Genomic DNA, 5,622 nt, shown 5'->3' on the forward strand with positions numbered 1-5,622 from the left:
GCCTGATGTCAATCGCAAGAAATTAGGTCAGAGATCTTTAGGCTCTGATACCATGTAATGAATGGGAAAAGTGTATGTGTATTATTGATTCACAAAAAGGTAGGGTATTTATACAAGTATGTAAAGTCTAAACCTAATATGAGTATCTAAAATAGATTACACAAAATATTGTAGAAGTTATTTCCTTATCTCTATATGTGGAAGTCTGGTTTCGGAGTGGAAAACTGGGATTATATGTATTTGTACTCTTTGTTATTTGTAATGAGTTCCATAATTACTAGAAAAAATCCTGATTTTGTTGAATTCTTCATCAGTTTCTATAGTTTTAGCTCGAGTCAACATATATTTAGATTTTTTTCTAATTTTTCTTCCGTAAATTAAGTTTATTTTTTTGTAATAGATTATTGGAAAATCTATTCAACACCAAACATAGACAATATTATTTTTCCCACCATGCAAGAATGTTAAAGAATCTTCTACGAGTGGAAAAATACATACAAGTATGCTATTTTTTATAACTATTTTGTTTTCTTTCTTTTTTAACCTTTTTAACATTTTTTCCAATTCAGAAATGGATTTTACTTTAACCAGACCGTTCTAGGTACTTAGGCTGATGACAAAAGAAAGAAAAGAAATAGATTTTACCTTTTTTCTTGCAAAAATTTGCAAATGCTATCAGTTTTACCCAAATTAGAAAACCTGTTATCACTATGCACTGTATTTTAATCAATTTGTATATATGATTCGGTAACAATATTATTGTTAAGAGATTGCGAGGTTATCAACAGAGCCGTTCCCAGAGATACGAAGCACGTAAACAAACTTTAAAAATAGACCCTCATCGTATTAAATTCATATAAAATCAATCGAAATCATATTAAATAAATAATAACTATCATCGTTTCAATTCGTATAAAACCAATAATAAAAAAACATAATCCAAAAAAAAAACAAAGATAACAAAACTTAAAACATAACTTTTCTTCCCTTCTCTACTCCATCTCCAGAAACACCATGATCCAGAGTTTTAGGTTTTTTGAAGTACTTGAATAAAGTATTCCCTTAAGATGTATTCTTCTTGTTCTTCTCTTTTTTGTTTAAGTTTTCTTTTCTCAGATCCACTTAATGGTTTTTTTAAGTTGATTGGAGACATCTTGACAAAAAGTTACAAAAAATTAGCAAAAGTTAATACCGTGTGAGCCGATAGCCCACATATTAGATATTAAACTGATAAGAACAGATATCTTAGCCAAAAGGTCAAGAAATGTATAAAAATTATGATACCTAAATTTTTAAATTAAATCTCACTTTTTCCAAAATAGGAAAAAAATATAGAGATTATCGTGAATAAAGAAAAGAAATTATTGTATCTTATTTCAAATAATGAAAGGTATATATAGTTCTACAAAGAGTTAGTTATGCTAACATTTTACCAATGTGAGATTTTTTTAAAAAAAGTTAAAACACATCGTCTTGTTAAGCGGCCAATAAATTATCATCATTAATCATTATCATAATTTTGTTATTAGTTAAATATTTGTTGTCACCTATTCTACTTTGGACCTTCGATTTTTTTTACAAAATTTGGGCCCGTAGGCCAGTGCTTTTTTTTCACTCACATAGGCACGGGCCTGTTATCAACACTGTTCAGTATTCACTTCACCGGAATATTGTTGTTAATTTTGGAGAGTTATCATGGTTTTAACATAAGGCCCTTAAAATAATGCCACATTTTTCTTGTTTTTTCGAGCTCAAACATATTATATATAAATTCGTTTCTCCTTCTTAACCAAAGAGTACGTACAATATAATCAAGAGTGCATAATGAGCTTCATATGAAGAGGTTTTATTGGCTGTAAGATCAACACATTAGTTGGCTCGTCTTCCTTGGAAAGTGAGTGATGGTTGGTCGAATTAATATTTTTCTTGTCTTGTTGATTTCTCTGGTATAGACTATAAACCTTGACCATACTCGAGGTTCAGCTTATACCGCTTTCACCAATATCTTTGAATCGCTCTCGGAAATTACCTCTTCATAGCCAAGATTATGCAAACATGTCATGATACAAAGAAGAGTTGTAGCTTTGCCTCCATAATGTTACAACAAATTTTTCGAGAAATTTTGAGCTCAGCCTAGAAATTAAAATGAATGACAAACAAAAAAGGATTTCGTGAACTTTTGCAATAAGAATTATGAAATGTAGAATGAAATTTTGGAAGAGACTCATATCGGTCTTTGTAAAACAAATAGAACATTGGTTGATACCACACAATATAGATCAAATGTAAAAGAAAAAAATAAAAAAGATGTTAGTTTGATCACACACGATCAAATTACGCTTGAGTTTTTGTGTGGTTCAAACATGTCTTGTAGTGGGATAGAGATTTCATTTCTTCTTCCTTTTTTCTTACGACAATTTTCATTTCTTTTGTTTGTAAATTACCAAATATGTATTTATCTATCACAATAAATGGGTCTGGTTTAGAAAATGGAATCAACCTTAATTCTTCCCTGAATGTGATTGATTTAATTAGCAACCAAACAAATTTTGGAAATACTCAAATATAGTAAGACTTGGCAAGTGAGCATGCAAGTACATACAATGAGAATCCTATGATAAGAGATGTAGAAAGAACATTGATCTTGCCTTGCAGTATATTGAAGAGAGAAGGAAAGTCAGAACATCGAACAAGCAGAGAAAGGTTTATGTTTTGTCTCTGGAGTGTTCTAGGAGCTGCTTTGAGATCAAAAATTGAAGTAGTTCTAAATGTAGCGTCTAGTGGGATTGCATCACTGCTATTGCAAGGTGGTAGAACGGCACATTCTAGATTTGGCATTCCTATAAATCTTAATGACCATACCACATTCTCGATGAAAGTGTGGTTCGCGTTTGGCGGAATCAATTAAAGATGTTCAGCTTATAATATGGGATAAGACCCCATGATGAGCAATTTTGTCCTTCGAAACATTGCATGGAAGCATGTGTGATATATTAAACTATCAGTAACCATTTGGTAGTAACCATTTGGTGATAAGGTGATTGTTTTTAGCAGTGATTTTAGGCAGGTTTTGCCAGTAATACCATATGCGACAAGGTTTCAAACTGCGATGGCCACTCCAAATTCATCAGCGCTTTGGCGCAAGTGTAAAGTTTTACAACTTACAAAAAATATGAGATTGCACGCAGGTCTGACTGGTGACGATGCTGAAGATCTTAAGGCATTCTCAAAGTGGATATTGGATATTGGTGACAGAAAAATAAACGAGCCTAATACTGGAGAAGTCAAAATTGAGATACAAGAAGATTTGCTAATTTTTTATTGCGATGATCTTGTATGATCGATTGTTTGGGGGATTTACGGTGATTGGGTTTCCCACCAATACGGATGCACAGTTCTTCAGAAATAGAGCTATAGTAAGTTCTAGGAATATGTGGAGATCATAAACCAATATATGCGATCAAAGTTACCAGGTATTTTTCAAACTTTTAACACAATTTTAATGTCATTCATTTGGCCAATAAATTCAAAATATGAAAACATATTTAAACAATAATAGGGATTTAGTCACGAATGATATTCACCTTAAACGTTCATACATTCATATTTTAAATTATATAGAGAATGATTATTAATAATGGTACTAAAATTAATATTTTGTTATATATAACTAATATTTGAAATTGTTTAATATTCAGGTTAAGAAAAAAAGATATCTAAGTGCATGTAGTATTGAACCTTCGGACACAAGTGATGTTGATGATATCGTATATACGCAAGGGTTTTTGAATAGCAATAAGATTTCAGGTATGCCTAATCACGAACTATTATTAAAGGTGGGAGCTCCTATAATGTTACTACGAAACATTGATCATAAGAGTGGATTGTGAAATGGTACAAGAGTGATACTGACTAAGTTGGCAAATCATGTTATCGAGGCTAGGGTGATTACAGAAATGACGACAATAACGTTGATGAGCGTATGTTAATACCAAAGATGTTTGTAACACCGGTAGACGCACACTTTCCCTTCCGTATCCATCGTAGACAGCTCCCATATTACTTGCTTTTGCAATAACTTTTAACAAGAGTCAAGGTCAAACGCTTGAGAGAGTTGGGTTGTATCTACTCGAACTTGTATTCTCTCACGGTCAGTTTCAAGAGTAACTAGAAAATGTTTAAAAATACTTATTACCGACAAGAAAGGAGTACCGCAAAAGAAAACAATGAATATTGTCTACAAGAAAGTTTATTCTAAAATTTAGTGCTTAATCAACAGGTTTACAAAAACTTGAAAAACATCCTTTTTGTTTTCATTATATAGCGATTTCTGCTTCGAGATACTTATAACTTTTATATTGATTTCTGAATTAAAGTCATTCGTTGCATTCTTTTACATACTTATTTGTTTAACAGACATTGATTAGAACTTACGAATGAATGCTATTTATTTGAACAAACAAATTTAATATATAATCTTTACAAGGAAAGTACTATCAAAGAGTAATGTTAAGGCTGAAAAAACCTATACCATTACAAATTTTAATTTTTTTCTGCAGCTATTGAACACTAGCAGACAAGAGTATAACTACCAAAGTATAAAAAAACGTCAAATACATTTTAAATCAGAAACTCCACGAGCTATAGATGTATTTTGAAAGTAAATAGAATTATCAAATTACAACAATAACAATCATGTCATAGCAGAAACATACTTATAAACTTTATACAAAAAAAACAACAACATACTAATGAAAACATATAAAATAACATGTCGAGTCCACACAGGGTGCGGGCCAAATCACTAGTACAAATTCTAATTACAACATAGTGCCTAGTGATAACGCGATTTTTAATTTGGGTAACAACTGATAGCATTTGCAGATTTTTGCAAGAAAAACAAAAGTTAAATCCATTTCTGAATTGGGAAAAATAGTTATAAAAATAGCATAACTGTTTGTATTTCCTACTCGCAGACAATTTTTTACCGATATTGCGTGGTGAGAAAAATAATACTCATACTATTGTCTATGTCTGGTGTTGAAAAGATTTTTCAATAATCTATTACAAAAATAAATTTAATTTACGAAAGAAAAATAAGGAAAAAAAATCTATATATATGTTCATTCGACTTAAAACTATGGAAACTGATGAAGAATTCAACAAAACCAGGATTCTTTCTAGTAATGATGAAACTTATTACAAATAAAAAAGAGTAAAATACATTTAATCTCAGCTTACAATGAACCTGCTCACTACTTAGCAAAAAAATGCTTTTACCAACAATTTCTTTTAAACCCTATATATTTAACCCAGAAGTAGTAGCATGTTTGCACCCAAGTGAGAATTCTGGATTATACCCACATTTCTGCATCCCGTTAAAGTTGAGTTTCCATGCATTTTCATTGATGGATGCTTGTGAACGCATACCAAGATTTGGTGGCTGATGCATGTTGAAAGAAACTGACCTGTGTTGACCCTGTGGTGGTGGCATCATGGAAGATGGCCAGACTGGATGAAGAGCTACTGCTTCTCTGTATTGATGCGGAATACTCTGGCATGTATTACACGGACGTTGCCCCCGGTGCTATGGCTAATCCGATCCTATCTCTATCCTATACC

The 5,622-nt window shown here is 31.7% G+C and overlaps 1 pseudogene; it reads right to left on the reverse strand.

Annotated features, from left to right (window-relative positions):
• Window positions 1–1,160: 1,160 nt before the first annotated feature.
• Window positions 1,161–1,270, reverse strand: LOC112085894 (annotated as a pseudogene).
• Window positions 1,271–5,622: the final 4,352 nt, after the last annotated feature.

This window comes from Eutrema salsugineum, unplaced genomic scaffold, assembly GCF_000478725.1.
Source record: "Eutrema salsugineum unplaced genomic scaffold, Eutsalg1_0 scaffold_3, whole genome shotgun sequence".
NCBI classification, from domain to species: Eukaryota; Viridiplantae; Streptophyta; class Magnoliopsida; order Brassicales; family Brassicaceae; genus Eutrema; species Eutrema salsugineum.